Source organism: Tachyglossus aculeatus, chromosome 2, assembly GCF_015852505.1.
Source record: "Tachyglossus aculeatus isolate mTacAcu1 chromosome 2, mTacAcu1.pri, whole genome shotgun sequence".
Lineage (NCBI taxonomy): Eukaryota > Metazoa > Chordata > Mammalia > Monotremata > Tachyglossidae > Tachyglossus > Tachyglossus aculeatus.
This window is the reverse complement of record NC_052067.1, coordinates 8,413,558-8,426,566: the sequence shown is the minus strand read 5'-3', so window position 1 is coordinate 8,426,566 and position 13,009 is coordinate 8,413,558.

Below are 13,009 nucleotides of genomic sequence, written 5' to 3'. Positions count from 1 at the left end.
TTGAAGAAGAAAAATCCAGATTCACCTTTTTGTTATTAAGGGAAACAGCATGGCCTATGTGATTATGTTGCCAACTTGTACTTCCCAAGTGCTCAGTACAGTGCTCTGCACACAATAAGCGCTCAATAAATATGATTGAATGAATGAATGAATGCTAGAGCCAGGGCCTGGGATTCAGAAGGACCTGGGTTCTAATCCCACCTCCTCCACTTGTCTATGTGACCTTGGGCAAGTCACTTCACTTTTCTGTGCTTCAGTTACTTTATAAAATGGGGATTAAGACTGTGAGCTCTATGTGGTACGAGAAGCAGCATGGCTCGGTGGAAAGAGCGTGGGCTTTGGAGTCAGAGGTCATGAGTTCAAATCCCTGCTCTGCCAATTGTCAGCTGTGTGACTTTGGGCAAGTCACTTCACTTCTCTGGCCTCAGTTACCTCATCTGTAAAATGGGGATTAAGACTGTGAGCTCCCCCGTGGAACAACCTGATCACTTTGTAACCTCCCCAGCACTTAGAACAGTGCTTTGCACATAGTAAGTGCTTAATACATGCCATCATTATTATGGAGACTGTGTCCAACATGATTAGCTTTGTATCTACCCCAGCACTTAGAACAGTGCTTGACACATAGTAAGCAGTTAACATATACCATCGTTAGCATTAAGTGTTTCCTTTCGAACATTTTTTTTGCTTTTAAATAATTTAGTGATGATTAATAATAATTTCAACTCAACTTTTCCATGCTAATTAGCTTCCTTTCTTTTATCTGGTGCCTTTCGTGCATCTTCATATCCATATCTTTTTGACTCTGCTGATACCAGTTAACCATTACAGGAGCAAAGGCAATCGTCAATGAAGAACTTTCTTCCCAGAACAGTGTAGTTTTCAAGACTCTTACAATGGAAGACACTTAATAGTGTCTTTGCCATAGGGAAATGACCTCATAGATAGAGTTACAGACATGAAGGCAGGTTATGAAAAGGTCTTTTTGAGCAGGAAAAAGTCAAACCTTCCTTCCAGAACCTTTTAAAATGTAAAATTAATAAAACAAAGATATGACATTTCAATTTCTACCAAAAGATTACAGCGGCTACATTGTTTCAGCAATTAGTTTTTAATATTGGAAACCTGGAATACATCCACAAACTTCTTACAAGGAGAAAATATTGTCCTAAATTAAAGGAAAAAAGTTTCTACTATTTTAGAGCTACCATAGAATGAAAAATGACTTCTTTGTAATGTATTGATTTAAGGAAACTTCTTTCCAAAACTGTCTTTTTCCATCAGGTTGTCCTGATAGAATTTAGGTTGTAGTCATACTTTGCAAGTTTATCCAGACACATTGCAGTGTTTGGCTCATTGCGGACAGGTAAATTGTTCGTTTATTATTATACTAGGCTCTACCAAATGCTTAGTACAGTACTCTGCACACAATAAGTGCTCAGTAAATATAATTGAATAAATGAATGACTTTTTTTCAGTTCTTTCCTTTACCTTCTGGACAATGTAATGGAGCAAAAGAACAAACAAATTACTAGAGTGAGTGGCCTTCTCCAACTGGATAAATGGTTCATTAAATACCACATAGATGCACACTTTTGTGCCTTTCTTCATAATCAATGGTATTTATTTTGCACTTACTATGTGCAGAGCATACCAAACTTCTGTGAGTTGTCACTCATTCCTTGAGACTGATATTCAGGCAGAATGTTACTGACAAGCAATTCATCAGTGTTATTTATTGAGTGCTTACTATGTGCAGAGCAGAGTATTAAGAAGTCAGTTATGCTTCCAGATACTGACCCACCTCACTCCTACCATTCCTCCCTAGACTCTTTGAGCAAATTTTCCACATTTGTTGTCTAAACTTCCTCTCCTCTAATTGTCTCCTTGACTCACTCTTATCTGGCTTCTACCCACTTCACTCCAGGGAAACTGCTCTGAAAATGTTCAACAGTGATTTCTTTCGGGATAAATCTAATGGTCCCCTACTCCATCCTCAATCTCCTCAACCTCTCAGCTGCCTGACACTGACACTTGGCTTCACTGACACTGTTCTTTCCCTCTTCTCCTCCTACCTCTCTGGCCACTAATTCTCGGTCTCTCTCATGAACTCCACCTCTGGCTTCCATCCCCTAACTGTGGGAATCCCCCAAGACTCAGTTCTGGGTCCCGTTCTAGTCTCCATCTACACCCAGTCCCTAGGAGAACTAATGGGCTCCTATGGCTTCAACTACCATCTATATGAGGATGATTCCCAAATCTACATCTTCAACACTAATCGCTCTCCTTCTCTGCAGTCTTGTAATTCCTCCTACCTTCAGGACGTCTTTATTTGGATGTCCAGCAGAAATCTCAAACTTAAAATGTCCAAAACAGAGCTCTTCATCCTCCCACCTAAACACTGTCCTCCCTTTGACTTTGCCATATTGTAAATGGCACATCCTCCCTGTCTCAGAAGCCTGTAACCTTGATATCAGCCTTGACTCATCTCTCTCATTCAATCCACATATTCAATCTGTCACTAGATCTAGTCGGTTTTCCCTTTACAATAGTGCTAAAATCTTCACTTTCCTCTTCATCCAAATGGCTGCTATGCTATTACAAGCAATTCTTCTATCCTGCCTGGACTGCTGCATCAACCTTCTGGCTGACCTTTCTGCCTCCTATCTCTCCCCAACCCAGTCCATATTTCACTCTGCTGCCCGGATCATTTTTCAAAAAGATGCATTCAGTTGACATTTTCCTGCTCTTCAAGAACTCCAGTGGTGGCCCATCCACCTCCACATCAAACAGAATCTCCTTATTATTAGCTTTAAAGTACTTTATCACTTTACCCCCACCTATCTTATTTTGCTGATTTCCTTCTGCAAACCCAGCCTGCTCACTTCACCCCGTAATGCCAGCCCGCTCACCTCTGACCCCTAACTCACATCCTGTCTCTGGCCTGAAACATCTTCCTCCTTTAAATCTGCCAGAAGACAACTCTAACCATCTTCAAAGCCTTATTATAAACATGTCTCCTCCAAGAGGCCTTGTCCTACTAAACCGTCATTTTCCTCTCTTCACTGTCACCCTTGCACTTGGATTTGTACCCTTTAAGCCCTTGATAGTCACCCCAACAGCATTTCCATACATATCTATAATTTATTTGAAGTCTGTCTCACCCTCTAGACTGTAAACTTGTTGTGGGCAGGGTTGCAGGGTCTACCAACTCTATAGTAGTGTACACTCCCAAGCACTTAGTACAGTGCTCTGCACACAGTAAGCACTCAATTAATTCATTCATCAATTTGATTGTATTTATTGAGTGCTTACTGTTCTAAGTGCTTGGAAAGCACAGGTCGGCAACAGATAGAGACAACCCCTACCCAACAATGGGCTCACAGTCTAGAAGGGGGACACAGACAACAAAACAAAACAAGTAGTCAGGCAGACACTCAATAAATACTCAATAACAGTAAGCACTCCTAGCGCTTAGAACGGTGATTCACACATAGTAAGCTCGTAACAAATACCATTATTATTATCATTATTATTAATAAATAGGACTGATGTATCTACTGATTCATTCACTCATTAAGCACTTGGGAAAGTACAACAGAATAACATTGGTAGACCTCATCCCTGCCTTCAAGGAGCTTGCAGCATGCAGAGGGAGTAAGACATTAAAATAAGTTACAGATAAGAGAAATAGTTGAGTACAAGGATATTTGGCTGGGGTGAGTATCAAAATGTGTAGTCAATGCAGAGGGGAGGGCAGGTATGGGAAATGAGGGAAGACCTCTTGGAGATGTGATTTTAGGGATATTTTGAAGGTGAGGAGAACGGTGGACTGTCCAGTGTGAAGGGGGAAGGAGTTTCAAGTTCAAGGGAGGATGTGGGCAAGAGATCAGTGGTGGATCAGATGAGGATGAGGTACAGAGCATAGGCTGGAATTAAAAAGGTGGAGTGTGCAAGCTGGTTTGTAGTAGGAAATCCGTAAGATAAAATAAGAGGGAGTGAGCAGACAATGTGCCTTAAAGCTGATGATAAGCAGTTTCTGTTTGATGCAGAAATGGACAGGCAACGAATGGAGATTCTTGAGGAATGGGGAAGCATGGACACCCTTACTAATAGGCTTTGATGGTAAGATAATATGGTAGCAGGTCCAAAAGATGAACGGAGCATTTGGTAGGCTGGGCACTGAATTCAGGGATCAAGAGTTTGTTCATACTATTCATCATTATGTCCTCTTTCACTCATACACTGTCATACACCGAAGAAATGCCTTCCAACAAACACAGTGAAGGAGATAGCCACTCCTGTGGTGCCCTGGGAATTGGACCAACGAATCTCTACTTCATCTCTACCTGATTTGCTCCCTTTATTCATCCCTCCCTCAGCCCAGAGCATTTATGTACATATCCATACTTTATTTATATTAATGTCTGTCTCCTCCTCTAGACTGTGAGTTCATTGTGGGCAGCAAATGTGAACCTAGGACATGGAGACTAAATTAACTGACCTGGGAGTCTTGTGAGGGACACAAACCATCAGCAGAAGAGTGAAAGTGGTAGGACCAGGAGTTTCAACAAACTAGTTGAAAGGGCACAGGATTGTGACTCAGGAGACAAGAATTCTGATTCCAGCTCTGCCACTTTTCTATTGTATGACCTTGAATAAGTCACTTTAACCTCTCTGTGACTCAGTTTCCCCATCTGTAAAATGAGGATTAAATTCCTTTGGATAAGTCACTTTAAACTCTCTGTGACTCAGTTTCTCCATATGTGAAATGAGGATTAAATTTCTGTTCTCTGTTCCCTCTGAGCTCCATATCCCCCCTCCCCTCCTCTCTCCCCTCCCCTCAGCACTTGTATATATTTGATCAGATTTATTATTCTATTTATTTTACTTGTACCTATTTACTATTCTATTTATTTTGTTAATGATGTGCATATAGCTTTAATTCTATTTGTTCTGACGATTTTGACATCTGTCTACGTGTCTTGCTTTGTTGTCTGTCTCTCCTTTCTAGGCTGTGAGCCCGTTGTTGGGTAGGGACCGTCTCTATATGTTGCCAACTTGTACTTCCCAAGCGCTTACTACAGTGCTCTGCATACAGTAAGCACTCAACAAATACGATTGAATGAATGAATGACTGTGTTTGATCCAATTGTATTGTATTTACCCCAGTGTTTAGCACAGTCTTGGGTAGATAGTAAGCACTTAAGAAATATCAATATTATTATTGTTATTATTATTATTAAAAATCAAATTATAACATTTGCTGAGCACTTACTGTATGCAGAGCACTGTATTAAGCACTCAGAAAAGTACCATAATCAATCAATTGATCTTATTTATTGAGCACTTACTGTGTGCATACCACTGTACTAACCACTGGGAAGAGTACAATACAACAGTTGGTAGACACTTTCTCTGCTCACAGTGAACTCACATCAAGAGGGAGAGATAGACGTTAACATAAATAAATAAATTACAGCTATGTACATAAGTGCTGTGGGGCTGAGGGAGTGCTGAATTAAAGGAGGAAATCAGGGTGATACAGAAGGGAGTGGAAAAAAGAGCAAATGAAAGCTTAGTCAGGGAGGTCTTCTTGGAGGAGAGGTGCCTTCAATAAAGCTTTGAAGGTGCGGAGAGTAATTGTCTATCAGACATGAAGAGGGAGGGTGTTTCAGGCCAGAAGCAGGAAATGGGCGAGAGATTGGTAGTGAGATAGATGAGATCCTGCCCATGATGAGCTTATAGTCCATCATTATTATCATTATTATAATTGCTATTATCATCATTACCATCATTATCATCATTATTATCTTTCCTTTGCCCCCAGAAGTCAACATTCGCTGTTGTTCTCCTTGCAATACATGATCTTACAAATCCTATAATGATGGCGAAGGGCTGAGATCACTTCAGACTCGGAAATTGCAGGCAAGGCCTGCTGAAGGGCTACAGACGTTTGGGACCTATTAGCTGCAAAGAACTCTTTTCTTCAAGTGGAAGAGCAAAGAGCTACAAAAACCTCCATAGGTGTCATAGGCCCTCCTGGAGCTATACTGATAGACCGTCTCTCCTCTTGTTAGTAGGCCCCAAAGACAATTTTGGCAGGAAATGTCCCATTCCTCTGGCAGATTGGTTCCAACATTTTACTGAAATGCCTCCAACAGACTGATCCAGTGTTACTGATAAAAGTCTCCAATCAAACAGCCTCTGAAACTTCATCTTTCCCGATATTCTCCTGCCACCATCAAGAGACAGCTTTATATCTTCTAATATTCAGGAGCCACGGACTTCAGGAAGGCTATCTTTAGGGGATCTTTAATAACTGGACTTTGGAAATTGGGTGCTTCCTTTTTGTAAATTCAGTGATACTTTTTATGATATTTGTTAAGTTCATTCTTGGTGCCAGGCACTTTACTAAATTCTGATGTAGATATGAGACAACTGGTTTGGACATAGTCACTGTTCCACATAGGGCTCACAGTTGATCAATCAATCATATTTATCGAATGCTTGCTGTGTGCAGAGCACTGTACTAAGTGCTAGGAAGAGTATAATATAACAGATTTGGTAGACATGTTCCCTGCCCACAACAAGCTTATAATGTAGAGGGGGAGACAGACATTATTTTGAATAAATTATAGATATGTATATAAGTGCTGTGGGACTCTTGCTTTATTTCTAGTTATTCTGATGATTTGACACCCGTCCACATGTTTTGTTTTGTTGTCTGTCTCTCCCTTCTAGACTGTGAACCCGTTGTTGGGTAGGGACCGTCTCTATATGTTGCCAACTTGTACTTCCCAAGCGCTCAGTATAGTGCTCTGCACACAGTAAGCACTCAATAAATACGATTGAATGAATTGAATGAATGAATGAATGGGACTAAGGGAGGGATAAATAAAGGGTGAAAACCCAAGTGCAAGGGGGACCCAGAAGGGATTGGGAGAAGAGGAAAGGAAGGCTTAGTCAGGGAAGGAAGGCCCCTTGGAGGAGATGGGGCTTCAATAAGGTTTTGAAGATGGAGTCATCATCTGTCAGATATGAAGGGGGAGGACATTCCCGACCAGGGGAAGGATGTTGGCTAGAGATTGGCAGTGAGGTAGATGAGATCGAGGTACAGTGAAAAGGTTGGCATTAGAGGAGCCAGATGTGCGGGTTGGATTGGAGTAGGAGAATAGTGAGATGAGGTGGGAGGGGGCAACGGAACTAAGTGCTTAAAAGCCTAAGGGTAAGGAGTTTCCGTTTGATAAAGAGGTGGATGGGCAACCACTGGAGGGTGTCGAGGAGTGGGAAACCATGGACTAAATAATAATAATAATAATGATGGCATTTGTTAAGCATTTACTATGTGCAAAGCACTGTTCTAGGAGAAATGAGCGCATATTGGTAATGATGATAATGATAGTGATAATGAATGATATAATCAATAATTACAGAAGCGTTCTCCCCCTTCTAGACTGTGAGCCCACTGTTGGGTAGGGACCATCTCTATATGTTGCCAACTTGTACTTCCCAAGTGCTTAGTACAGTTCTCTGCACACAGTAAGCGCTCAATTAATTCGATTGAATGAATGAATGAATGAATGAATGCTGCCCAGATTACTTTTCTACAGAAACATTCAGGAGACATCTCCCCACTCCTCAAAACACTCCAGTGGATGCACATCCTCTTCTGCATCAATCAAAAACTCCTCACCCACTTTAAAGCATTCCATCACTTTGCCCTCTCCTACCTCACCTCGCTACTCTCCTTTGCATTCATTCATTCAATCACATTTATTGAGCACTTACTGTGTGCAGAGCACTGTACTAAGCGCTTGGGAAGTACAAGTTGGCAATACATAGAGACAGTCTCTATGCAACAACCGGCTCACAGTCTACAAGGGGAGACAGATAACAAAACAAAATATGTGGGCAGGTGTCGTCATTAGAACAAAAAGAATTAAAGAAAAATGCACAACATTAACAAAATAAATAGAATAGTAAATATGTACAAGTAAAATAGAGTAATAAGTCTGTACAAACATATATATATATATATATATATATATATATATATATATATAGGTGCTGTGGGGAGGGGAAGGAGGTAAGGCAGAGGAATGGGGAGAAGGAGAGGAAAAAGGGGGCCCAGACTGGGAAGGCCTCTTGGAGGACGTGAGCTCAACTCAGCCCGCGCATTTTGCTACTCTAATGCTAAACTTCTCACTGTGCCTTGATCTCTCCTGTCTAATTGCCAATCCCTCGCCCACATCCTGCTTCTGGCCTGGAATGCCCTCCTTCCTCAAATCCGACAGGCAATTGCTCTCCCCCCATCAAAGCCTTACTGAAGGTATATCTCCTCCGAAAGGCCTTCCTTGAATAATCACCCCTTTCCTCTTCTCCCACTCCCTTCTGCATCACCCTGGCCAATTCCCTTTGTTCTTCCCCCCACATCAGACCCAAAGCACTTAGGTACATATCTTTAATTCATTTATTTATTTAGATTAATGTCTGTCTCTCCTCTTTTAGACTGTAAGCTCTCTGTGGGCAGGGAATGTGTCTGTTTATTGTTGTAGCGTACTCTCCCAAGCACTCAGTACAGTGCTCTGCATGCAGTAAGTGCGAAGTAAATATGATTGAATGAATAATAAGAAATGCTTCTTCAAGATGGTTTCCAGTCTCATGACTTAATAAGTCTTTCTTGACGGGTCTAGCGGTGGAGGCCAGTACCTTTGGCAATGCTTGTCAACTAGGTCTTGGGGGTCAGATTATTCATATAATTGCTTGCTTGATTTTTGATTATTCACAACCCTCATATTATGTCTTTTATCTATGATTTATTTCCCATTCAATTGTAAACTCCTCAAGGGAAGTGACTATGTCACTTTCTTCTGTTATCATTCCCAAGGGTCCAGTTAGGTTTTGCAATCAATCAATCAATCAATCAATCATATTTATTGAATATCTAATGTGTGCAGAGCACTGTACAATGCACTTGGGAGAGTACAATAGAGTTAGTCAACATAATTCCCGTCCTCGAGGAATTTCCAATTTAGTCATGCTAGAAAGTGTTTAATAATGTTGATGATGATGAATGTGAGTTCTTTTACTCCCAATGAGGAGGTATCTTAGCATAGACATTGCCTTAATCTGTTTCTGCTAAAATACACATCAAACATCCCTTATACTGAGTTGGGGTAGATTGTTGCCTTTCCAAATGAGTGCCCATAAAGGAAAATATATTCAATTCATCTTGTTTCCATTTTCTGATACAATGCCCCAGAAAACCAGCAGATACTGACATCATAAAACTGGAATTTCAGGGTCACAAACAGGAACTTGGATTACAAATGGGAGTGTTAAGGAATGTGCACTGTAAAAAATAAAATTGTTCAATAAAGTCAAATGGAAAATTTTAGGTTGTCCCGAGTGTGGGGTTTTCTTTTAGATAATCCTGTGGTGGAAATGCCCTTTCTATTTAAAGAAAAAATAAATAAATACACTTTCAGGAAAATAGAGTCTTTTGAGTCTAGATGTTAAAAGCTTTTGCATTTCATACCTTTTTCACTCAATAAAACTACTACTGCATTGTTCATACTGATATTTATCACTCTGCTGGAGTACTTAATGTAGTTTTGAAGTTCCATATGATACAGTAGAGTTTGTTTCGTTTCTAGGCAGCAGCCAAGGGAATTCTATGTAATGGTAAGACTTTATTGAAAACTAAATAACAGGAAGTTTTTTGAGCCTTTTCTGAGAGGGAATATATATTTTTAAGGTCATTCTCTGGGAAAGAACCTCGGTACCTGTGTGCTTTGGGGATTTAACATTAGTCATTAGGCTGACCTATGGCAAGACTGTGAACTGCATTTTCTTAAATAAGATTTTTCTTTCTTACTATTTTTATTAGACTCTTTAGGCTGCATCCACATAAAAAAAATTCTCCCGGAAAGTATCAGTTGTTCTGTCTTCGAGATGAATGTGGATGTTTGTAGCTTTCTAGACTACCGTACCTATTTGTTACTGTTCCCTTAAAATTGTTTTCTCCAGATGTTGGAAGTTAAGGGGCCTGCTATTTTTTCCACTGTCACTCTTTACAACTTTTCATAGGCAGCGATCGCGAAAGCTGAGCGCCAGCGGAAATAACAGTCGTGTGAGCCTCAAATTCTGGGCATAAAAATAACCTTATTAAAATTAGGAGGGAACAACACCCTTTTGGAAGAAAAAAAATAAATAGCTCTACTCGACCCAAGTCTAGAAAGCAGCGCGGAAGGGAAGCTCAGACCCACAGCTCCGATTCCAGTAAGTTTGCTGTTGCATGAGAGTGACTTGGGATGATGAGCTTCCCAGTATGTTCTGCACATCCAGAAGGGTTTGCCCAGGGTATACTGGTGCCAATCACTTCAGCCTCGACAATGCTATTGTGGCTCCGTGGCTGAGCCTATGATAAGGAATTCCGTCTAAGGAATCCCCACCACCCTTCCTCTCTTCCCTCTCCCCTGCCCTACTCAAAAAAACCAGAAAATCCCCCATTGTTTCTTTGAATGCAGAAAGAATCATCACCCTGGGCTTGCTTTCCTTCACCAGGCCTTCGTATCCTGCTGTTCGCAGAATGTTGCAGATGGCTGCCTCAGCAGGAAACCCGTCCCCCTTCATTAATGGTGCTCGTGGGAACGCAGGGATCCTGGAACTGAAGCCCTCCTTCCCTTCCAAACCTCCTTTCCAAACCCCTACTGAGGAAAAGAGAGAGAGGGAGGGAGGGAGAGAGAGAGGGAGAGAGAGAGAAAGAGAGAGAGAAATCCCCACATCCCTGGAAAAATTTCGGCCAGCCTGTTTTTCAGTGAAAATGTGGATTAACCTTTTCGCTCCTGATTAAAATAACGATTTATAACTTTGCCAGCTTCTCTTTAATGTCCTGACTCATTTCCACAGGCTTGCAGAAGGTCTCTCCCCACTCTCCATTTGGATTGAATTATAACGGGCCGCTTAGGTTATGTAACAAGCTAAAGTAAACGAAAGCAGGTTTGAATTCTCAAACGATTAAAAGTGTTTCCGCGCACTGCACACTCTCTCCAGGATTTGCATTTTCTTTTCCAGGTGCGATCTGAGGCATCACCCGGATTACGCTGTCTCCCTGAGCCTTTATTCTTTGAACGGGTCAAATAGAGATAGTTTTGCCATCCGCAGGAGAAATTGTTTGGGGATTTTGTATGAAGGAGTTAATTCCCTGAACAGAGGCCTCCATTTATATTTTGAGTTGAGAGCTCCACACAGCACATTGCAGTGAGGTGTGTCTTATAAAGAGGGTGTTTATATTGGATTTGGTATAGTTAAGAGATTCAGTTTACATAGGAGAGCCTCTTCTTAGAAGGAGCATAAAATGAAATGAATTTGGTAGGATTGGCTCAAGTCTAAAAGTTTGCAGAAATTCTCAATTTATAGGCCAGTAATTCTAGCCTTATAAGTTCATCTTATAGGATACGTGTGGAAATCATTCGGCACATTACAGAAAAGGGATTTTTAAAGAAATATTTTCCATAAATTAATGGAAAGGTTGTATTATAGAAATGCTACCAGATTAATGGTAGCCCTTATAGATAGTTTATTCTGTATCATGTGCCTAGGATTTTTTTTAATGGTATCTACTAAGCTCTTGCTATGTACCAGGCACCCTATTAAACACTGACTTGGATACGAGATAATCAGATTGGACACAGTCCATGTCCCATATGGGGCTTACAGTCTTAATCTCCATTTTACAGATGAGGTAACTGAGGCACAGAGAAGTTAAGTGACTTCCCAACGTCGCACAGCAGATAAGTGGTGGAGTGGAATAACTGGACCATGTTCTTTTCACTAGGCCACTATGCTTCTCTAGAATTGTGAGCCAATGAAGCAGCGTGGCTCAGTGGAAAAGACCACGGGCTTTGGAGTCAGAAGTCATGGTTCAAATCCCAGCTCCGCCAATTGTCAGCTGTGCGACCTCGGGCAAGTCACTTAACTTCTCTGCCTCAGTTTCCTCATCTGTAAAATGGGGATTAAGACTGTGAGCCTCCATGGGACAACCTGATCACCTTGTAACCTCCACAAAGTTTAGAACAGTGCTTTGCACATAGTAAGCACTTAATAAATGCCATTATTATTATTATTATTATTATTATTATTATTATTATTAATTTGATAATATGCATCCACGAGTGGAGGAGTACTGTGCTAGGTTCATGGGTGAGTACAATTAAATTACAGATGTGATCCTCACTGTCAAGGAGGTTACACCCTCAACAGGTATAGGCTGGAATAATAGTCAACAGTTTAAAGAAAAGGGGCCCAATAGGAATTGGATTTAAGAATAAGACAGGTAGAAAAGTAGGATTCTCTCACCTTTTGATTAACTGGTATCCAAATTCCCACCTGCAACCAGAGATTTATTAGATGGCAAACATTATTCATCATCTGCCAGAATGACATTTTATACCTCATTCCAAGCCCTCTTTCTAGCTCACTGTTTGACTGGATAACAATAGTAATAATAACTATTAGGCATTTACTATTTTTAAATGGCATTTAAGCACTTACAGTGTGCCAGGAACTGTACTAAGCGACAGGGTAGATATAAATTAATCAAGTTGGATATGGTCCCTGTCCCATTTAGGGTTCACAGTCTTAATCCCCATTTTCCAGATGAGGTAATGGAGACAAAGAGAAGTGAATTGACTTGCCCAAGGTCACACAGCAGAGAAGTGGTGGACCTGGGATTAGAACCCAGGTCCTTCTGACTTTCAGTCCGATGCTCTATCTACAGGGCCACACTGCTTTTTTGTGCCAAACCCTGCAATAAACACAAGGGTAAATACAAGGTAGTCAGATGGGACAAAGATCCCATCCCAAACGGGCTCAGGAAAACAGGAAGTTTTCAGGAAAACAGGAAAACAGGAGTAGGAAGGAAAACAGGCATTGAATCCCCATTTTGCAGATGAAGCTTCTGAGGCACAGAGAGGTTAACTGACTTGTCCAAGGTCACAAAACA